Source organism: Myxocyprinus asiaticus, chromosome 45 (assembly GCF_019703515.2).
Source record: "Myxocyprinus asiaticus isolate MX2 ecotype Aquarium Trade chromosome 45, UBuf_Myxa_2, whole genome shotgun sequence".
Taxonomy (NCBI): Eukaryota; Metazoa; Chordata; class Actinopteri; order Cypriniformes; family Catostomidae; genus Myxocyprinus; species Myxocyprinus asiaticus.
In genome coordinates this window covers 15,829,479-15,854,708 of record NC_059388.1, presented here as the reverse complement: position 1 = coordinate 15,854,708, position 25,230 = coordinate 15,829,479, and the positions used below count along the sequence as shown (strand labels likewise).

Genomic DNA, 25,230 nt, shown 5'->3' with positions numbered 1-25,230 from the left:
ATCTCAAATAAGTCTTTGCTTCGATGCCAAATCTGATTTCCTGCTCTGCCCAAATTTAGAGAAAACCGTGTGCTCGCTCTAAAGCCATAGTGCCGGCAATTTATATAGGACGGTGCCAGAACATTATGTAAATGTGCTGCGCAAATACACGTCTGATTTTAAGGTGAGATGCGTCACAAGCGGCACCAGACACGTCACTTTTCACAAGTGCTATACAGTAAGAAGGTACATAAACTAAATCCTATTTTTGTGATTGGTCTAAACTGAAGCTCTTTATTGAAAACATGTAATTAATTCAATAACTTCAATAACATAATACATGTTTAGGGATAGCCTTCAATAAAACAAAATAGCAAATATAATAACATTGTGGTGCTCTCCAAGGTACTGAACCCCACCTCTGCTGTGCGTAAATGCGATAATTGCGATAAATTAAAATAACTCCAAAACAACAACAACAAAGATGATAATAATAACAATAACAACAATAATAACTTTATTGATAACTTGAAATACATCATCAAAATGCATGCATAACATTTCAATTCACAATTTCTAAAGTCTTCAAAAGAGCCACCGGCAAATGATGTTTTCAGGCTGCAGAATTGCGTTCACAGTGAAGCGAAAGTTAACTAAAAAAAAATTCAAATCTTTTCGCTCTTTTGGAAGTAGCCAACTAGTAAATTATTACACTTCAATTTTATGAAGCATATGAACGATGTTTTAAATAAAAGCTGTTTTACTCAAGAAAGGATTTATTCCCCAAATTGAATTACTCAATTAATGGTATCATCAAGCCCTTCATCCCGTGATTTTCTGGAGAAAATAAATAAATAAATAAATAAAATAATAATAATAAAGATGGGCAATTCATGTACAATTTGTGATTGATGTTCTTTAATAAACAAACAGCAGAGAAAGAACTAATAAACTCAGAAGAACTCTGTATGTGGCTTATAATTATAATCAACCAATGTTCAATTCTTAATTTGAAAAAATAAAAGAGAACTGTCTTTGCTTATATGGGACAGAACTTTCCAATATATGTTTCATTCTTGATTCTATTATTATGGAGGGAACCTCAGTTTAATTGTTGAATAATACAGAACACACACCACTGATGCTGTCAGACAGGTTTTTGAGCTGCTGTGTGTTGTCCAACACCTCAGTGCTCTGTGTAGGCATTTTAGTGCACTGAGAAGGGTCTGGGAATGATGGCTGCAAATCTCCTATAATAAAAAATAAAAAAAATCACATATATCATTGGAAAATGCTGAGGGTTGGTTGTGGTGATGCTTTAATTCCAATCACATTACCTGACTTTTTCTTTGGCATCTTGGAAACTCTCAACCACAAAGTAAACTTGGGATACTTCTGCAGGCACGTCTTCTCAGGCTCAAAGGGCTGGAGTTTTGGTTTGTCTGTCAAAGAGTACTGCAAATACTGTATAACTTATTAAATATACTAAATTTAACTTATTAAATATAATAAACATATTTTCAACCTGCTTTCCTTCTCCTTACCCACTGAACTATTAACTAGTGAACTAATATGTTTTTTTAATGTACTGTATGTCTAATTGTAACCTAAAGCCATACTTACTGTAGCCAGCTTCTCAATGAAATCAGGGGCGCCCAAGGAAGCAAGTCCAATTTCCTGATTAGACAGAAACGTCATCAAATTTGGACATTCTATCACTGATAAATGCACATTGGAGACACAGCAGCATCCTATTCCTCAGACATATTTGCAACTTGCACTTTTGTGGCAAGCATATAAGGGCATCAAACCTGTGAGAACTTGGCAAAACATGGGTCTGCAAACAGTGGGACATGTCCCAGCAGCTCATGGCAGATGTCCCTGATGAAAAAAAAGAATAAAAATACATGATTAAGCCTGTACCTGTATGAATTGTTATTATATTACTGCCAATGTGACATTTCAGGAATTTCCTGTCATCACTTTTCACATTGAAACTACATAGACTATGAAATGCCTATAATATCTTCTCTGCATGTGTTCTCACGGTTCAGGTGTGTATATGGGCTTGGAGCTGTGGCGTATGTACTGGGTAGTGTGAAACACTCTGAAGGTGAGACCAGCCAAGAAGTCACGAGAGGAGAGGAGACTGACGGAACCCTGTGCATGCTAAGAAAAGCAGAAAAGGATGACTTAGTTTGAACGTGTATCAAAATACAAAAGGCTATAGGCTATAGGGCACTTAATAATATTACTGTGACTCACGCTGCATGAAACAAAGTGTGCAATATCTCCCCACATCCACCAACAGACTCCACTTATATCAAGATTATTTAGTAAAATTTCTGGAATCTGAACTAAAATTATTTTCTTATTGATTTCTTTGACTGCACTGACATTTTCCATACACTTAATTGCTCTGTTGAAGTATAAGAAAACAATGTAATTTTGCTTCCACTTAAACTGCATGTGACTGTGGAATTATGACTATGAAGCAGCTCTACTGAATGATCTTACACTGCAGGCAGTGTGCGATGTCCTCTAACTGTAGGATGTTGTCTTCACAGTACCCACAGTATTTCTCCAGCAGTGGGAAAACATGGTTGTGTTCACGGCAGGCGTGTGTGGGGTACAGTGTCTTTAACTCTTTAAAAACCATTCCCCATGTGGCCTTCTCTTCAGCAGTGTACTCCACACAAGGAATAGGCTGTCCACTTTGAGGAGAGGAGAGAGATACTAAAGCTAAGGCATCCTTTTTAAGGAAACAATTTATACTTGTATATGGGTGATTCTTCAATTATGACAAAAAAATCTGAAAACATTAATACTTGTTCAAATTATATTTCATCTATATGTCAAAAATAAATAACATTTACAGTATATTAGAATATACATCTGATCATGGCCTTGATCAACCTTTAATGGATTTTGGTATAATGTGCTATGGTATGAAGTTTTGATACTGTGAGTGATTTTAATGATATTTTTACTGTATTTTATAAGTATAAAATTTGGATAAGCCTAATAATTACTAATACAAATAATTAGCTACAGCAGCAGTCATTTAACACTGAACTTATAATTAAAAAAATAATAAAATGATTGTTTCTGAATTAAAATTCTCAAATACTAAACTAGTTTGGTAATTACACCGGTAACACTTTACAATAAGGTTTCTAGTCGTAAACATTAGTTAACACATTAGGTATCACAAACAAACAATTAACAATATATTGTTTACATCATTTATGAATCTTTGTTAATGCATGTTAATAAAAACACAATTGTTCATTGTTAGTTCATGTAAGTGCATAGTGTATTAACTAACATTAACATATATAAGTTTTGATTTAAAAAAATGTATTATTATTCACATTAACCAAGATTAATAAATGCTGTACAAGTATTGTTCATTGTTAGTTCATGTTAACTAATGCTGTTAACTAATGTAAACAAATGGATCCTTATTGTAATGTGATAACACTACACCTAATAAAGGAATTTTTAGATCATGAAGTAAAATAATTTACTTCAATTTCCATTAAAAAATGACAAATTTTACACAAATGAATTGCAAAATATGATTTTCAAGTTTTTAAAAAACATACAAAATAGAAAATGTCCCTTACTGTAACACTTCTTTATACATTTACTATAAAGGGAAGTTAAAATATGTGGTCAGGTGATAAGCCCAAAATGCCAATTTAACAGTTCAACACTACACAAAAATGTAGGTAGAATTATGTAATGCAATTAAAAAATGTAGTTTTTAAGAAAATATTTGCCTTAAAGTAAGTCACCCATATACAATTCGTCTATATAAACTGAAAAAAAAAATTTGGCCTGACACAACTATTAAAAGATACTAAAATATTTGTTTTTCAAAATAGCACTGAAACCAAGGGTGTTTATGTGCACTGACCATGCACTGCAGCTCAAACAGTATGTCATATCTGTTTGTGTTTAAGTTATAGAGAGATGAGTGATGTTATTATTGATGGAGCATATATGTAAATGGAAGCTTCAGCAGGGGGCGTAGCATTCAACGCTCCTGCCCTTTGTAGTGGCCGTGTGAATAATGCATCTCAATTATGATGACAAAGCTACCGGCACTTCTGACTGTGCTGGGACCCTGTAATTGACCCCTTTTGTTTGGCAGGGTAATTTTCCTTAGAAAGCACAACAAAAAAAGCAGGGAAAGAGCTAGAGGTGGGGATGATCTCTGTACCCAATGTGAAAGTGAGGGGCTGGAAAGAGAGAGTGAGGGGTGATATATATAGGGGAACACATGGGCAATAGTTACTGGCTGTAGTTGAAGGCAATGTCAGCAAATTCCTTTCTCCTGGCACGGTACACAGGGTCTGTAAAACCCTGTGAATTAAAGACACACGAGAGCGAAGTTATAGTGTGTGAGCTGTTATCACAAAGTAGATCTACTAGGTCTGATCTCTTAGTAGCCTTTGACAGTCCCATGGAGCAGAGACTCATTCAAATGAAGCCTTTGTAGAGTGTTTGCTGCTCATGATGAATGCATTTCAGTTTAATGTTGGCTGGAAAGGGGCAATTATTTATAATTACAGGGGCTCAATTAAAGCAATGACATCAATTTGAGGGCCCCCGCCCATTTCCATTAGAATAGAGAGTGATGCTGCTGACCCATTCTGACTGTGGGTTTTTAGTATCACATGGACAAACTATACACTTCTTTATTAAAACACTTGTACACCCACACATGCATGTGTACAATAAAAATGAAGAAGTTCTCTTTCACTCTCTTTTGTCTCACCCCTATGTACTGTGACTTCAAAAAGATGTATGACAACGCACACACACAAACATAGTGTCTTACAGGATGGTCTGCATCCAGCTTGGACCCATAACTGAGAATCCTGTAGGCAAAACGATCCAAGTCCTGGATGTCATTGGGGAATCATGGAAGTTCTGACACCAAAAGTAAGAAGTAAAGACAGCAGAATATTTTTGGTCAGTGACTGAATCATTCATTCATTTTTGTTCACATATAGCAACTTTCTAAATCGTTTGGATCTATGCAAATGTTTCTGACTATTAGGGAAGACTGGGGCTAAATGTCACATTTACTCCAGTTAATATTTCTCATGCAGGGTTGGTTTATTTTCTGTAAAGGCACATATCTGTAAGCAGTGTTACAAAGTAATAAGTTATTAGTTAGTTACTAATTAGTTAGTTACTGTAATCTAATTACCTTTAAGTCAAAAAGTAGTGTAACACATTACATTTATAAATTCTTGTAATTAGATTACAGTTACTGACTTTCAAATAAGTTCATTACTTTTAAGGACATTGCTTGGATTACACATATTTCTAAAACAATGGAAAGATAACAAGAATATAATGAGAAATACAGTATAACGATCCCTTAAGCAGAAAAACAAAATCTGTGTTTTTGAAAATAACTTAAAAGTAAAGTAATTAGTAAAGTGTTTATTTTTTTATACTGATAAAGTAATCAGTAAAGTAAACAGATTCTAAATTTGTAGTGCGTAACTTACCTATCACTGGTTTGTCACAATAACAAATTATAGTCTTTTAAACTGCTTTTCACCAAAATTGAAATAGTAAAAAAATACGAAGCACAAAACAATTAATGTAACAGCAAAAAAGTAAAACAATTGTTTTGGCCAACAGAAATTGCAATTCATTATTGTATTAAATAATATCAAAATATGTGACAACTTGCCCCATAAAAATTTAACACCCTGCCCCAACCTGACATTTATGAAAATACCCTTGTCCTGACAACTAAGTTCAACCCACAGGCGCCAATCCTGTGGGTGCTCGGGCGCTTGAACACCCATGGCAATGGCCGAGCACCCACAGAGAAACACAAGATATTCCCCATTAATTTTCTCCAAAGATATTTAAAAATATATATTTAATAAATATTTCTCAGCCTTGACCCAAACCAGAAAGCTCTATTATTAAATAATGACATTAAAACATTGGTTGGTCGTTAGGGCACCCATGGGCAGAAACATAAATCTAACTTCAATGTATAGTTGATCCTAACCTTAATGTATGCCAACATGATTTTATTGTGTTCACACCAGTTACTACAAAATATGATGATATTAAAATCTTAGTTTGGAACACAGAATTAACAAAATATTCTTATTTAAGACAGTTTTAGGCCACGTCCATATGAATCCATTTTTTTCTGGTTTGAAAGCTCCCTTTTTAAATTTCCTAAAGTCTTTGTTTTATAAAGTCTACAAAAGTCTTTGTTTTCAACGGAGAATACACTGTTCATATAAGAATGAAAGATCAAATAGTAAATAGCGAAATCGATTAGTGTGGACGTGGCTTTAAACTAGAAGTTTCGAAACCACCACCAACAACAAAAAGCTAAAGAAGACAAGTAACTGTCCCATGTGACAACTAACCCTAGTCTCCTCTATACAAGTATTCTGGATATATGACATTTATTAAGTTCTACAGAAATTTTGATTTTCAAAATTGATTTTCTATAGTGTTTCCTTTGTGTGCTGGAAACCAGTTTTATAAAATTGAGATTAATGAATAAAGTTCCGGATATGTGAGGAACTCGCTAATATCAACTGTGATTTCCACTCGTACAGGCGTGTTAACGGAGATAAATGTAATGACAGTAAACAGAAAGCATTGTGTGGAAAATAAGCCAGGGGGTGACAACACAGTCCAGGCTGCGAGACTAAATACAGCAACCATGGCTGTGTATCTTCAAGATTTATGACAGTTAAACTCGACATAGTTTAGCAGTGAGGTCCTGCCTGAGGCCCTCAGAACAAAAGACCTAGAATTGAGGCCTGCTGAACACCCAGACTGGTTTTCCTCATAGGCCATAAATGTGTATGAAAAATTGTCCCCTGCTCTGTGTTTTCTTATTGGATAGAGGGTGAAATTGTGATGGAGGTTGTTGGTCTCAGTCTTTGTGTTGAACTTTGCCCCTCACCCTGCTGAACTGACTCACTAAATTTGTTAAATGTGCTTCAGAGAGACACAATACATTTCAGTCCCTCTCTATGAGTCTGTTTGTGCTCAAAAATAAAACTAATGTAACTCTGGAAACAACCAATAAGAGGGGCTGAATGCAAGGGTCTGCACATACCATCTCCATAGTGACATTAATTGGTGATTTTTTATTTCTTCACATTCTATACTATCATATTCTTGCCCTCATTTGCTCTCTCTTCTGTTGCTCTTTGACACCGAAATGTCTTAGAAAACCAGCTTAACAAGTCTGGGATTCCACTTAGACCAGCTTAAACCAGCTAAGACCAGCAAACGTGCTTAGGTTGGTATAAGCTGTTTTTCTTTTCAGCAGGCCTTTCTGAAGGATCTAAAGATTAAAATTTTTTACTGTATATTGATAACTTATTCTTTAAATTGCTGGCCCACTTTCTGTTTCACCTGTGTCTTTTTGTTTGTTGCGAGACAGCTCATACACTTGGCCACTGATTTGTGTGTGCAGACCATCCACAACTTCAACGAGAACACTAGAGGAAGCTGGATTCACGCTGATGAAGAACTCATATTCCTCTTTATTCTTGCGTGATGGACCAGTGTGGGTCAGGTTAATGCCTTTCTCCTGTAAAGTACACACACAATAAAAGAAGAGAAAAACTTAGGACAAAAGGATCCAAATCTAAACTGGGAAATCAACTTAAAGAAACATCACAAACATTAACACTTATGTATTAATATTTATCATGATAAATATTAAATATTTCTATTAATATTAGTATATAGCTGATGAGCAAGTTACTTAATATTTACATAACTAATATGATATTTATTTACTCTTTACTTGGCTTTTTAAAATTAATTGTTGTTTAAGTACACTTAGAGAATTTTAACAGTCAAGACATTTTTATTTGTATAGCGCTGTTCACAACACACATCGTTTCAAAGCAGCTTTACAGGAAATCATGCATTAACAAAAAAATGAAACTGTAATATCTATAAAGTCTTAAGAGTGATCATTGTGAAGTTTGATTAAATATGATTGTAAATTGTGTATAAAAATTAAAAGAATAAATAATTAAATCATAATTGTATTTAGAACCCCTTTGAGCAAGCTGAAGGCATTTGTGGCAAGGAACACAAAATTCCATAAGATGTTGGTTAATGGAGAAAAATAACCTTGGGAGAAACCAGGCTCAATGTGGGGGCCAGTTCCCCTCTGGCTAAACAGCATGAATATAATGCCAATATTAGTTATTTGTGTGCAGTGCAAGTCATGGTTTAAAAAATTTAATTTAAGTAAGCATTAATGTCTAGTGTTTAAAAAACAAGAAGATTTTTATGAACTTTAAGGTATATGACTAATGTCTTTGAAGTTCATAAAATCAAATCAAATCAAATCACTTTTATTGTCAGACAACCATATACACAAGTGCAACAGTGTGTGAAATTCTTGGGTGCAGTTCCGAGCAACATAGTAGTCGTGACAGTGATGAGACATATACCAATTTACAATAAACATCAGATTACAAAACAATTTAAAATCTAAAATACACATAATTACACATAACACAATATACAAATAATAACATACAATGTACAGTATACAATACACACAATATAGAATACACATTATACAATAAAAAAACTATATATAGTATATGTAAAATGTACAGTAGGCTGTATTGTACTGTATTGACATTCAGGCTGTCGGTTGATAGTCAGTTGCCAGTGTGTTGCCAGAGAATATAATATAATAATATTATAATTTATGACAGTCCGGTGTGAGATATAAGAGTAAGGGTAATAAAGTGCAGTGCTGATGCATATTGATCGCGAGAGATCAAGAGTTCAAAAGTCTGATTGCTTGGGGGAAGAAGCTGTCATGGAGTCGGCTGGTGCGGGTCCTGATGCTGCGATACCGCCTACCTGATGGTAGCAGTGAGAACAGCCCATGGCTCGGGTGGCTGGAGTCTCTGATGATCCTCCGAGCTTTTTTCACACACCGCCTGGTATATATGTCCTGGAGGGAGGGAAGCGCACCTCCAATGATGTGTCTGGTAGTTCGCACCACCCTTTGCAGGGCTTTGCGGTTGTGGGCGGTGCTATTGCCGTACCAGGCAGAGATGCAGCCAGTCAGGATGTTCTCTACAGTGCAGGTGTAGAACCGTGTGAGGATGTGGCGGTTCATTCCAAACTTCCTCAGCCATCTCAGGAAGAAGAGGCGCTGATGAGCCTTCTTCACAACGGCTTCAGTGTGGATGGACCATGTGAGTTCCTCAGTGATGTGGACACCCAGGAACTTGAAGCTGCTGACTCTCTCCACTCTCTCCATTGATGGTGATGGGACTGTGTTCTCTATCTCTTCTCCTGAAGTCCACCACAAGCTCCTTTGTCTTACTGACGTTGAGGGAGAGGTTGTGCTCCTGATTAACTGCAGAAGTTCTCACAGATGCATTGTCCTTTGTAAGTTGGCTGATGAAGGCTTTTGTTGGCAATTCAATTATAGTCTATGTATTCCATTTCAAGAGTGTAGTCCATCAATAGATAAAGGTGACGCAGGCAGAGATCAATGAGATGCATTGCAGTTCAATGGCAGGTCATTTCGGTGAGGTTCGGTGGGGTCCATCCTAAGTCCAAGGTTCAGGAAGTGGCATATGAAGTATCCAATGTCTTAGAGTTGGAGCTGGCATCAGTTCATCCTCTGAAGTCAAAAGACTGAAGTGATGTCTGGCTAGCACCGGCTGTAGTTTGTCGTCATCACTCAGCGACACGTAGCAGTAGAGACACCAAGCAGGAATGGAGCTGGATCTGGCCGGCTCTGGTAACCTCGGATATGAATCCCGAGGTTGAGACATGGAAACAAATAAAATAATATTAGTGTAGATGCCATTCAATTTTATGCAGAGTTATAGATCATGATAGATGTTTCTGGTTCCAGCAGACCTAACTAAAGCAGCCTAATTGTGAGTTGATGGATAATTTAGGTGTATGCCTGGCTAAATAGATGAGTCTTTAGTCTAGACTTAAACTGAGTGAGTGTGTCTGTGTCCCGAACAGTGTTAAGGAGACTATTCCATAGTTTAAGAGCCAAATATGAAAAGGATCTACCTCCTTTTATGAATTTTGATTTTCTTGGAATTATTAACAAGCCAGAATTTTGTGATCGTAATGAACGTGATGAAATACAATGTGTCAGAAGGTTACGTAAGTACTCTGGAGCTAGACCATTCAAAGCTTTGTAGTTAATAGAATTTAAAAATTAATACGAAATTTAACAGGTTGCCAAAGTAACGACGATAAAATTGGGCTAATATGATCATATTTCTTGGTTCTAATCAGCACTCTGGCAGCTGCATTTTGAACCAGTTGAAGTTTATTTATTGAACTTGCTGGACATCCTCCCAGTAATGCATTACAATAATGTAGTCTTGAGGTCATGAACGCATTAATTCGTTTTTCGGCATCAGCAACAGACAGCATGTGTCGTAACTTAGCAATATTTCTGAGGTGGAAGAATGCTGTTCTACAAACATTGGAAATTTGGTTTTCAAAGGACAGATTTGTATCAAATATAACACCTAAGTTCTTCAATGTAGAAGACGACGTAACAGTACATCCATCAAGAGTCAAATTATATTTTAGCGGCTTATTTTTAGAGGTGTTTGTCCAATAATTAGTACCTCTGTTTTGTCGGAATTGAGAAGAAGGAAATTTCTGGCCATCCAATCTTTGATTTCATTGATACACTCTACTAATTTGGAGAATTGTGAATTTTCGTTGGGTTTAGAAGAAATATAAAGTTGGGTATCGTCAGCATAACAGTGGAAACTTATTCCATGATTCCTGATAATATCTCCCAAGAGAAGCATGTATAAGGAGAAAAGCAGAGGCCCTAAAACTGATCCCTGTGGCACTCCATACTTAACTTGTGTTTGATTTGACAATTCCTCATTTACACATACAAAGTGGTAGCGGTCTGATAAATAAGACCTAAACCATGCTAATGAAAGTCCACTAATGCCAACATAATTCTCAAGCCTATTCAAGAGAATGTTATGATCTATCATGTCGAATGCAGCACTAAGATCTAAAAACAATAGGAGAGAAGTGCAGCCGTGATCAGATGATGAGAGAAAGTCATTTGTAACTCTGATAAGTGCAGTCTCTGTACTGTGATGGGGCCTAAATCCTGACTGAAATTGTTCATATATACCATTTCTCTGTAGCAATGAACATAGCTGAAAGGACACTACATTTTCTAGTATTTTCAACATAAATGGTAGATTTAAAATCGGTCTGCAATTAGCCAATTCTCCAGGATCAAGCTGTGGCTTCTTAATAAGCGGTTTGATAACTGCCATTTTAAAGTTTCTTGGGACATGTTCCAAGGATAGCGAGGAGTTAATAATATTAAGAAGAGGTTCTGAGATTACAGGGAATACCTATTTTAAGAGCTTAGTTGGTATTGGATCTAACATACATATTGTGGCTTTTGATTTTTTGATACGTTTTGTTAGCTCTTCATGACCTATGACATTGAAGGATTGGAGGTGCTCATGAGGAAAATTATGAGACACTGTTTTCTGAGGTGCTGTCACAGTTGATTGCTTAGTTCCAATTTTATTTCTGATGATTTCAATTTTATCAGTAAAGAAATTCTTGAAGTCATTAATATTGTGCTGCGATGGAATATCTGGTTCAGTCGATGCTTTATTCCAAACCAATTTAGCCACAATACTGAATAAACACCTAGGGTTGTTGTGGTTATTTTCTGTGAGTTTGCTCAAATATGCTGACCTGGCAGCTTTTAGTGCCTGTCTGTAGCTATAGACACTATCCTTCCATGCACCGCAATATATCTCTAATTTTTTTATTTTACCACCTGCGCTCCATTTTCCGAGCTGCATTGCAAGAGAAATGATCATTGTACCATGGTGTGGGGCTTTTTTCTTTAATTTTATTTAATCGAAGGGGGGCAACACTATCAAGAGTGCTAGAGAAGACTGTATTTATATTTATCTATTATTACACCAAGTTCTTCTAGACTTTTTGGCTTACTGAGTATGCAAGACAATTCTGGAAGATTATTAGCGAAGCTATCTTTAGTGGTCGAATTAATAGTTCTACCTGAACGATAACGTGGCCTAGATTGTGTGACATTAGCTGATCGCAGCAAACAAGAGACCAGGGTAATGATCTGAGATGTCATCGCTCTGTGGTAGAATTTCTATAATATCAACATTAACTCCATATGACATAATTAAAGCTAGCATATGATTATGGTGATGAGTTCGGTCCTGTCATTTTGTCTGACTCCAGGAGAGTTTAGAATATCGATAAATGCTAATCCCATTGTGTCATTTTCATGATCTATTTGAATGTTGAAGTCACCAACAATTAAATCTCTATCTACATTAACTACTAGATCTGATAGCAAATTCACCAAGGAAACCAGAGTACGGCCCGGGTGATCCATATACTGCAGCAAGGGTAAAAGACGATGGAAATTGTTATTTATATCTGACGGTGTCACATTAAGCATTAATATTTCAAAAGACTTGAACTTATATCCTGTCTGAGTAACACCAAATACTTCACTATAAATTGTAGCAACACCTCCTCCTTGACCCTTCAGACGAGGTTCATGTTTATAACAATAACCTAGGGGAGTAGATTCATTTAAACTAATATATTCATCTGGTTTAAGCTAGGTTTCAATCAAACAGAGCACATCCAAACTATGATCTTTAATAATTTCATTTACAATTAGTGCTTTGGTAGAAAGAGATCTAATGTTTAGTTCCCCTACCTTTATATGATGTTTATCTTGAAAAAAATATTCAAGTTTGACCTTAATAAAAAATGTCTAAATAATTTGGTTAGAGTTTTGTGTTTGGTAGTTTGGGGAACAGACACAGTCTCTATATGATATCTAGGTGATACAGTCTCTATGTGTTGTAGTTTATGTGACCTGTGTGATGTCTCAAGGCAGCTAGCAGACATTCGGATTAACCCATCTATCTATCTATCTATCTATCTATCTATCTATCTATCTATCTATGCATTTATTTGTTTGTTTATTTATGAGGGTTTTAAACCCAGAACACTTTTATAATATCTCTTTTCCCCACTAAATGTCTAAGATGCACCATTTACATGACATTATTCAGAGTATTGTGTGTGGTCTTCTCCTTTCCTAATTACTTGGCAGTACAACTAATTACTGTTCTGCATCAATAATAGCACTGTTCCACACACACACACTCAAATTGACATGTGCAGCTTTTTGTTGACCAATAGGAGAGAGGGAGTCTTTGCAAGTTTTAGATGCCTGTTAAAGCCAAAACCTGGTTTTATTTATTAGGGATGGGCACGAGTACCCGGGTACTCGGACGTGGCAGCAATGATCAATCATGAAAATGATGATCGATGGTGATCATGCATGATGTGACTTTTTATTTAATTCAAAATTCAGTGACAATTACCTGACAACTAAACACAAACGTGTCAAAGAGGGAGCTTATTTTTAAATTTGAGATTGATTACGTTGTGATTTTAGGGGTAGATTGATTGTCAGAGACGTCTCATAGCAACCAAACTGATATGCGATGCTGCAATGCTACTGTTACTATAATCAAAAAAGAGTGTAATTAACCATGTTTTGAACACCTGTCTCTGCAAAACATTTGCTAAACACGTTTTATTATCATTTAATGTAAGAATTTTGACTCGTTAATGGATATTCTTTAATAAAAGTGAATGTTTGTCACTGACTGTAAACCTCCCTGCCCTGGTTGCCGAAATGTTTGTTATGTAACACACCTGCATCTCGACGAAATGGGAGTTGAAGATTTCCGCATGAGTTTCCAAGTTAGAAGTCTGACATAATGTGTCATTCCGTTGCACTTTTCCCAGTTGAAAAGTGGAAATTCCGACTCTCCGAATTTAATGGAATGCTTCATGAATCATCACAGCAACAACAATATGGAGCATTGTGGCTTTCCTCACAGGAGCAAACACTTGGGGAGACACACACACACACACCAGGCGTGTGGCAGTGGACTCAACCCACTGAAACAGCACATATACAGCAGGCGTGTGTTTCAATCAGCTAGACAGAGCGTTGCTAAATCTTCAAAACTGAACTTCAACTTAACACGCATATTAAAAACGCGATGGTTATGGCATCTCTTGTTAAGCCAACAGCAATTTGAAAAGAGACGGTTCAGACAGTCGCTAAATAACTGGTGCGAGCTTACCAAGATTACCTCGGTAACCTGAAGGAAGAACAGACAGATGCGCGTTGTGCACATTCTTTCATTGAGTTGGGCGAATCTTCACATAATGAAAAAATATGATGCTTTATATTTTGATTATGCAATATTTTGTAAATTTTGTAACAGATTCTTTTATAACAGCCTATAATAATGAATAGATGATACACTGGAACAACAAGATGCAAGGCAGCTGCCAAAGACGTTTGTCAGACATGTTATTATAAATACAGTTATGTACATGTCATTGCCCCTCGAGTACTCGACGAGTACTCAAGTAATTATTCCAAATACTCGATCAGACAAAATGACCAAAATGCCCATCAATAATATTTATGTAGTTTTACACACGCAGAGGGAGGACACCCATTGCTGTCTGCCATAGGCCCATAGAGGAGGAGGGTTGGAGTTTACAATATCTTGGACCCTCTCTAGTCCTTTTTCATCTCATTTTTTCAAAGCATAGAATTGCGCAATTATTTTTCTGTATGTCTGGGCAATTTGTTTTAGAGTTAGGTTATTGTCTCAGTGTCAGCGGCTTCAGTCTGAGCATTTGTTTTAATCCTTTCCTTCAATGTTCTAGTGCTAAAAGCCCCTATTATTCTTTGGTCCACATTAAATAGTTAATCATACATACTAGTCTATTCTGTCAATCATTGCTTAAATCTAGTATGAGCTTTGTAAGACTGTCTACAACAAAATGGTGATGCTAAAAGAGAAGTTCATGTTTTGAACTGTGCTGAGAATCTATTATATAAAGTTATTCATTCAAATCATGCACCTGGTCAGCTTTATTGTTGAATGAGTAGTTGACATGGAATATTTTGACCATTTGTGTCAACATGTCCTGTGGGATGACATGATAAACTCCATCTAAAACTATTTTAAACAGTATTTCGGTAATATTTAATTATTTGCATGCAGTTTTTATGACCTCAAATTAATGGACCATTTAAAAATAATAAATGATTAAAAAAGGATAAAAAATACAAAAACAAAAAAATGCATATTGTACAGAAAATATGCACTTTACCTTATACATTCATATATATTACAACCTAAAAATTTTATTTTTATGTAAAAAATAAAAATAAAATAAAAATTGTATGTGCCTACACAAATTCAGAATAGAAAGTTAGCGAACCATTATAGTTGGTATAAATATAATGTTTTACGAAAGCATCCTCTCTACATCAAACATTCTGTGTGGGCTGCATTAAATTGTAAATTGCTCTTGATTAGGCCATGGAAGTCTCTGGTAGTATTTGTGTGTCCAGAGTGAAAATGGAGGGGTGGAGTAGGGGTGTTTTCAGGGGTGGAGTAGGGTGGTACAAAACAACAAATCAGAACCCAACAACCAAGCTTTTATCTTTATAGTGGCACCAGGGGGTGCGTGTTTGGCACACACCCATTATTGATTTGCATGAGAGCAAAAAGAATCACAGGGTAACAGCCAGTCTCATTTATTTGGTTTTAGAGTTGTATAAAGCAGCAGGTGTGCTTGCAGGAAAGGGGAGAATATAACAGTATACAAAATGCAGGATGTAATGATTGCTATAAGTTATCAAACCAATCAAGTTATAGTTTCTTTGCTATCATTAAATGACACCATGTGCATTGTATCACGTTTCACTGCCTGTTGTCCACAGAATGTTTGACATGGTTGACTTCTATCCATCTGAGTGTTTATCCTACAAACAGAATGATATGGACCAAAGAGCAAAGAGTATATACTTTTAACCTTTAAAAAAACGGTCAATCTGGAATTGATCAATACTTCCCCTCCAACATGCCTGCAGGACATGTCTCACCTTACCACACAAGCTTAACTCCAGTAAGTCTCACATACACGTCACATCATAAGGGGCTCAAGCCCTTTAACAATGTGTGCAATCTCATTTATTTTCACAAAAAAAAAAAAAAATGATCTGATTTTGAGAGCACCACAACTCTGTTTTTTATTGTAGTATTTAATTTCTATTGGGGTTGCCAGCTTCTGCGATATATTTTTAATGCAGTGTGGACCGATCGCATACAATTCAGAAATAAAATTAACTTTGCAATGTACAAGCCATTTTTCTACTGAATTTCTTGATTGTATTTATATCTATTGAACTTATAGGAGTATATTACAAAAAAAAAAAAAAAAAATAATAAAAAAAAAGGTAAAAGTTAATTTTGGTGGCTTCGCTTAGAATGTTTCCTGTTACTACTTCTTAGCTTTTAATGTTGCCACTTGCCCTTTTTGTATATGCAAATGGCAAGATGTGTAATTTGTGAAAGTCATGGACCAATAGCAGCCATGAGTGTCATGGTGGGAGTTCCATGTTATGGAATTCAGTTGGAAACTTCTGGAAAAGAGGCTGAGAGGCCAGAGGGGCCTGTTTAACCCAAGCACTTGGTGTCAAAGTCATTGGTCAGAGTTATTCTGACATGACCTGTAGGCCAACATTCATTCGCACCTCTGCAGGAATTTACCATTATACCTCTATAGTCTTATTTTACAGCATTCATACCGCAGATCAAATTAATGTTTAATTAGCTGAGGGCAGGTTAGAAACTTACCTCCCCTTAGACTAAACTTACCTGCAAACAAAACCTTACATCACATGCACAGAATTGCCTAATCTCATCACTTGTGGTGATTGGGGTGTGGTCGAGCGACATCTGTAGAGAGCAAGGCTGGGAGAGGAAGAGCGGTAAGGATTGACACGTGTGGGAAATTCTCTAACAGCTGTTCTGTGTTGCAGTGAGAGTTGGAGAGGGATAAAAGGGCAGTCCAGACTGCCGGAGGGGAGAGAGAGATGTACAGAGCTATATGTGTGTGCGGGTGCAGTGTATTGCTGAAAAGCATTGTTTTGTGTGTAGACTGAAAAGTGTGCAAAATAAAGAATTACGTGGACTGTTCACCTGGCCCCCGCTTACTCCTTCCTAAAAGAGAAAGGGATCTTTCACAGGCCTGTTTAGTTTTTTGTGTTTTATTACAGATTATGTAATACAACCCCAATTCCAAAAACATTTGGACAGTATGAAAAATACTAATAAAAGCAAAAAGGTTATCTGTAAATTATATTCACCCTTTGCTATATTGAAAGCACTACAACTAAACATTATGTGATGTTTTTCCTTGTGAATTTCATTATATATATTTATATATATATATATATATATATATATATATATATATATATATATATATATATATATATATATACGGTTGTGCTCAAAAGTTTGCATACCCTGGCAGAAATTGTGAAATTTTGGCATTGATTTTGAAAATATGACTGATCATGCAAAAAAAACTGACTTTTATTTAAGGATAGTGATCATATGAAGCCATTTATTATCACATAGTTGTTTGGCTCCTTTTTAAATTATAATGAAATCACCCAAATGGCCCTGATCAAAAGTTTACACACCCTTGAATGTTTGGCCTTGTTACAGACACACAAGGTGACACACACAGGTTTAAATTGCAATTAAAGGTTAATTTCCCACACCTGTGGCTTTTTAAATTGCAATTAGTGTCTGTGTATAAATAGTCAATGAGTTTGTTAGCTCTCATGTGGATGCACTGAGCAGGCTAGATACTGAGCCATGGGGATCAGAAAAGAATTCTAGACACTCTGCCATAAGAAATGCATGTTAATCTTCTTCTAAATAGGTTTGTTGACTGTGTGAATTATTCTTATCAGTTAAAATGCACTTTGGTGTTTCATGACCCTTTAAGTGCCTTTGCTGTTTTTCTCATGAACAGACAAATAGCTAGTAAAACACACACACAAGGGTACAATGGGGCTAAAGGCCCTTTGGGGTAAAAGGCACTTTTGATTTTTATTTTCTCCCAAAACACTAAACAGCAACCAAAACCACCACAGTACTTTCCTAAACACCTGTTTGTCACTTTACACTGCAAAATATTCCTGATCCATAAAATCATTGCGTGCAAAGTCTAAAGTTTGATTTTGAGGTACTTTGATCTAATATTTCATCATTTTTAAAATGTTGCAAATTTATGTAGCTAATGAGAATCCCAAAAATGATCACGTTAATTTTAAGACAATATACTTATTTGTCATTTTCAGTTTTGTTCAAGGTGATTAAATCAAACTTATTTTAAAAACTGTTCAATAAGTGAAAGGATGGTGTTTGGGGTAAAAAGCCCTCCTGTTGCAGGGGCTAAAGACCCCCATAAAACACATTGTTTTTCTTAAGTGGGCCGAATAGATGTTATGAAAAATGTTCAAAGTGGGCTCATATTGACTGATTCAAGATAATACTGTACTTGTTCAAAATAACCACATCAGAAAAGGGTTAAAACATTTTCTGTTCATTTCAATCACAATGGAGATTAATTTGTGGATGTTATGAAATGAACAGAAAATGTTTAACCCTTTTCTGATGTGGATATTTTGAATAAGTACAGTATTATCTTAATTTGTTACTCAAAAAAAGAAGCATATTGCTGTCTTAAAAGTATTTGCCTTAGTTGACAAATTTTGTCCTATTACTATTGTCCCTACATATACACTACATATGTGTAGGGACAAAAGGCCCTGAGTGTGTGAGCCTTTTACCCCAAATGCAGAGTAAAAGGCTCCCTCACGACCTTTAAAAAAAAAAAAAATTAATCAAAACAACCTTCATTAATTATTCTTTTCACACAAATTATTTCGCTCCATCAATATCAATAAAAATAAATGTATTTTTTTTTTAAAATCTTGATACACTTTGTGACCAGAAAAAAGGCTAATTTTCCTTCCGCCCTAACAATTCTTATATTTTGTTTCATTAATTAAGGTTTCTTAAATTAATTGAAGCAACATTATGTCAAAATGGTATATGATTATCCTACTCAAATTCATGTGACATCAAATAAACAAACGTTAGGTCAGAGGTAGCCTAATCCAAAAGCATTAAGATTAGATAAAAACTGTAATCTATAAGATTATGTAACTAATTACAATTTTAGTAATGTAATTTGTGATCAGTACCGGATTACAATTCCAAAGTAATATACCCAGCACTGTTCAAAACTCATGATCAAAGTCACACTCGCATTCCTGTGATCAGAGAGTCAATATCATAACTCTCACCCCTCCCAGGCCATAATCAGCTCCAGTACACTTTAATGGTCACAAAAGAATATACAATATCCCCCTAAGCATCCAAATTATATCTTAAAACAAATTAAGAAGTGAATCATTGAGCAGTCTTTGTGAATTACTCAATAACTTCACTGCTTCAGATTAATAGTTGGGACTAATTTCATCTATAAACAAACAAACAACAACAACAACAACAAATATTCACTGCAGTCTTTCTATTTATGGTACAAAGCTTGCCTTTATTGTTTTGTCTGGAGAGAATTTTCCAGACAGGTGTGACAATAATAAGCAGAGATGAACTGCAATGTCAGGTTCACACAGAATGCCCCTATTTTACTAAAACTAAATTCAATTTATTTATCCTGTTAGAAAACATATCTTTATTCCTATTTCCTGAGATGTTGTGGAGGATATATACATAATTATAATTTATAATTTTATTTATTTATCACACATTATACATTTGCACATATACAGTGAAATTCTTTTTCAGCCATGATACGGCGCCCCTGGAGCAGATAGGGTCAAGGGCCTTGCTCAAGGGCCCAACAGTAGCATCTTGGCAGTGCTGGGGCTTGAACCCCCAACCTTTTGATCAGTAACCCAGAGCCTTTATATATATATATATATATTCTTCTATTCTTTTCAATATTTGTTTATTTTATTTACATTTTTAATTATTTTTTAAAAGTCTCGTTGCTATTTTGTATTGTTGTACACTGGAAGCTTCTGTCACCAAGACAAATTCCTTGTATGTGTAAGCATACTTGGCAAAAGTGAGCATTTCATAACGATTACTTTGCCCTTTTGTGTGGCTTCTTACTTAATTAACTTAATTGTATAAAGATGTAACTGGCTTGTAAATACATTTAATAATTAATCAAACCCGAAGGAATCGAGTTTTAAGAATGATAAGTAATAAAATTGGAGTGACAAAATGTTCGATAATCTCTTGCGCATCCACATGTTGATGTTCGATTTAAGACCACGCGATGGCGGCAAATTAAGTTAATTGAGTCCAGGTGAACGCATGCGCAAACCAAGCGTTGAATATATAACAGTTTAACAAACAGGGGCAAAATTTAGTGTGCATTCAGTTCAATAAATAACAAAGAATTAGGAAGCAAAGACGACAACTTTAAGCAGATCCATCTTTTAACTTGTCTTATGTTTTGTCTTATGTCTAAATTTATTGACACCTGCCTGGCACACATGCTTATACTAACGATGACCACTAGATGTCAGTAGTACCAAACAACTAACTAAAATAATGGTTCACCCAAAAATGAAAATTCTGTCATCATTTACTCACCCTCATGCCATCCCAGATGTGTATGACTTTCTTTCTTCTGCTGAACACAAACAAAGATTTTTAGAAGAAAATCTCAGCTCTGTAGGTCCATACAATGCAAGTGAATGGTGACCAGACCTTTGAATGTCCAAAAAGCACATAAAGGCAGCATAAAAGTAATCCACATGACTCCATTGGTTATATACATATCTACAGAAGCAATATGACAGGTGTGGGTGAGAAACAGTTCAATATTCCTTCAATAATAAATCATTTTGTTTTACCATAAATCTCCACTTTCAATTTCAAAATGTGAAAAAATGTGAAAGTGACAGTGAAAGTGGAGATTTATGGTTAAAAAAAAAAAGGACTGAAATATTGATTCTGAAGACACTGGAGTTGTATGGATTACTGTTATGCTGCCTTTATGTGCTTTTTGGACCTTCAAATGTCTGGTCACCATTCACTTGCAGTGTATGGATCTTTAAAGCTGAGATATTCTTCTAAAAATCTTAATTTGTGTTCAGCAGAAGAAAGAAGGTCATACACATCTGGGATGGCATGAGGGTGAGTGCATGATGAGAGAATTTTCATTTTTGGGTGAACTATCCCTTAACTACGATGTAGTCCACATCGGTTTAGGATTCAAGCATGAACCTTTGTGGTGGTGTATTGTCAATAACATTAACTCCACTCTTAATATTTTTTCATAATATACCATACATGGGCTCATCTTTTAAATTGTAATTGGTGAATACACTCAAAGGTATGCAAAACTACATTTTTGATAGCTACTTTATCGTACCAAATACTTGGTAATCCAAATTCAGTTATTGCCTATGGAAATATTAGCTAGCATGTTTGCAATGGGAGTGCAGAAAATCAAGTTTTTGCACAGGAAAATAGAAGGAACGTAATATGATATGTCCTCACAAAGTATATAACAGCCGAAATACTTTTTTAAATGCACCTGCACATGTGTTAAGGTAGAGTAAGTTTAGGATACAGTAGACTCCCTCTGTATAGAAATCTTATCACACATCAGCATCAAGGCATAGTGTAAGCGCACATATTCAAGCTGAATAAAACAGAATGAATGTCTTATATGCATGGCCGGGTATAAGGGGTGGCTGGGGGGGCATTTCCCCCCTGGATTTTTATTATGAGACGTTAAACATACAAGTGCCCCACGAAAGGTCGCATCCTTGTACCGATGCCTTCTTATAAGACAGACAAAGAGCTTTTGCTTCAAAGGACAACATTTTTTTTTATGACAAGTTTCTCAAAAACTCCTTTTTAAGCAAAGTTTGTTTGGGCTTTCAAGTTTCTTTCAGTTCTTTTCTTTCTTTCAGTTCATGCGTTCAAGAAGAAATAGGTCACGCTTTACATTACTGTTCATAAAAAAACTGTAAAACTGTATAACGTACACTTCATGTGTAATTATGATTATGTCACCGACTACTTTATTGAAAGTGTAATCACATAATTACTAATTACTTTAAACTTTTAAGTTACTATCTAAAACACTTCTGCTCAACAAATTCAACATAATGTCTATATTTCCTTCTTGTTCATTGTTACACATAAGTCATAAATAAGAAGTAATTACATTAATTGAAAGTCAGTTATCAGTAATCTGATTACAAGATTTTATATGTAATGGATTACATTACTTTTTGACTGTTCAGTAATTATATTACTGTAACTAATTACTTTGTAATCAGGTGACACCCAACACTGCTAATTAATTATAGTAAGATGTAGCATGCGTAACAAGGACACTGCAAAGTGTTTCCAAAAATGTTTTTAAGCTATGTATGTATAGGCCTATTTCATTGTGGGGTGGTGAAGAAAGTGCACCAGGGCATCAGTGTTTGGTTTAATCACATATATACACTGGCGGCCAAAAGTTTGGAATAATGTACAGATTTTGCTCTTATGGAAAGAAATTGGTACTTTTATTCACCAAAGTTGCATTCAACTGATCACAATGTATAGTCAGCACATTAATAATGTGAACAATTACTATTATTGCAACAAATGTTCCGAACTTAAACTACTTCAAAGAGTTCTCATCAAAAAATCCTCCACGTGCAGCAATGACAGCTTTGCAGATCCTTGGCATTCAAGCTGTCAGTTTGTCCAAATATTCAGGTGACATTTCACCCCACGCTTCCTGTAGCACTTGCCATAGATGTGGCTGTCTTACAGTCTACCTGATCCCATAAAAGCTCAATGGGGTTAAGATCCATAACACTCTTTTCCAATTATCTGTTGTCCAATGTCTGTGTTTCTTTGTCCACTCTAACCTTTTCTTTTTGTTTTTCTGTTTCAAAAGTGTTTTTTTCTTTGCAATTCTTCCCATAAGGCCTGCACCCCTGAGTCTTCTCTTTACTGTTGTACATGAAACTGGTGTTGAGCAGGTAGAATTCAATGAAGCTGTCAGCTGAGGACATGTGAGGCGTCTGTTTCTCAAACTAGAGACTCTGATGTACTTATCCTCTTGTTTAGTTGTACATCTGGCCTTCCACATCTCTTTCTGTCCTTGTTAGAGTCAGTTGTTCTTTGTCTTTGAAGACTGTAGTGTACACCTTTGTATGAAATCTTCAGTTTTTTTTGGCAATTTCAAGTGTTGTATAGCCTTCATTCCTCTAAACAATGATTGACTGATGAGTTTCTAGAGAAAGCTGTTTCTTTTTTGCCATTTTTGACCTAATATTGACCTTAAGACATGCCAGTCTATTGCATACTGTGGCAACTCAAAAACAAACACAAAGACAATGTTAAACTTCATTTAATGAACCAAATAGCTTTCAGCTGTGTTTGATATAATGGCAAGTTAATTTTAACAAATTAGCAATTTAGCATGATTACTCAAGGATACGGTGCTGGAGTGATGGCTGATGGAAATGGGGCCTGTCTAGATTTGATCAAAAATGACTTTTTTCAAATAGTGATGGTGCTGTTTTTTACATCAGTAATGTCCTGACTATACTTTGTGATCAGTTGAATGCCACTTTGGTGAATTAAAGTACCAGTTTCCTTCCAAAACAGCAAAATCTGTACATTACTCCAAACTTTTCTACACCAGTGTATTTAATATGAAGATTAAAGTAGCCTACCACCGTCTCATCTGGGTCAACACACACTCATCTACAAAAATTCAAAAACAAGCTTTCTAAAATAGCAGTGCATAAACGCACCTGCTCCAAAAGTAAACCAATGAATAGTCATTGAATCATCAACCTTGAATCGATCACACACACACACACACACACACACACACACAAAACTTTACAATGTAGATTTAACAGCTAACAAATTGAAATATAATCCTGCATGTCAAACTCGGTCTTATAAAAGAAAACAAACCACTTTGTACAAGTTTTTGTTTTGTTTTATTATTTTACAGCAGATCTCCAGAGTTGTAAGACAGGCAGAGTTGTTTCAATAGAAGTTTGGACTCCCAGATGCCATATTAATTATTACTCTGGGGAATGACTGGAACCTTCCCCGAACCTAGAGTTTTATGAAAGAAAGAAGGGCTTACAAAACACTAATTGGACTCTGCAAATGCACTGTCAGAGCATGGTGGATATGTTTCAGAGTGTCCCAGCCCGAGTGAATAGAACCCACGCTTCTTTTCAAAACGAACTTGCTGCGCTAAAAAAGGGAGAGGGAGAGAAAAGAAAGTTAGAGGGGGCTGGGTGCTTGAATGCTGGCCTGATCTTGAATGCCTCAGCCAACTAAGAGAAATTACACAATGTATTGTCCCCTCCTTTCCACTCCACATGCACTGCACACATACACGCACAAAACTGGCGCAGGCAAAGTCATTCAGACAAACTTGGTTGGTGTTTGCTCGTCGCGAAAGCACTGTTCCATTATCGTCCTCTATGAAAGAAACGAAATTAATCGAGAGAGATGCTGTGTCACGTCGTCTACTGTAAAAACAGCCTGAATACGGTGTAACGAATCACGCGCAGAAGCTTTTCTTAACGCGCGCGGCTCGCAAACAAAATAACCCATCCGTTCCGCTTCACCAACTGTGATGATTTCCAATAATGAGAGCCCAAATTCGTCTTGGCTGGACAAAGATTCCTTATATCGAGCAATATCTATGGCTGTAATGTGTTAACAATATAACTGAAGCCAGACGGGAGTTATCAAACTCAAAAACAACCGTCTTTGTGTCCCCAGGGTGAGAAGTGTTTCGCTGCTTTACTGAGTGAATTCAAGACTCAACTACACCTGTGTAGAAAACAATGAAAGGGTGCAAAGTGCTGCTTGTTAATGGGGTTATTCCCCTCTGTCCATGTTATTCAACTATTTTTGCAGCACAAGCAGGTTTCTATGTTCGGAGTGAAGGGAATATCTTGTTCAAAACAGAAGTCGCAACTTGATAGTCCAAGACAGAACACGCACATCTCCGAGATGTCTGTTTAAGAGCGTTTACTGTAATCTGGAAAGCGTCACATTCTAATTAACATCTGCTAAACTTCTTAAAAAGATCAGATGTGCAAACATTCTAAATCATAAACGTCTCAAAAGACATTCGAGATATTGACATACGTCTTATAGACGTATTGCAGAT

General features: G+C 35.9%; 1 pseudogene; it reads right to left on the bottom strand.

Annotated features, from left to right (window-relative positions):
- Positions 1-1,086: 1,086 nt before the first annotated feature.
- Positions 1,087-13,791, bottom strand: LOC127434927 (phenylalanine-4-hydroxylase-like; annotated as a pseudogene).
- Between the last annotated feature and the right edge of the window lie 11,439 nt (positions 13,792-25,230).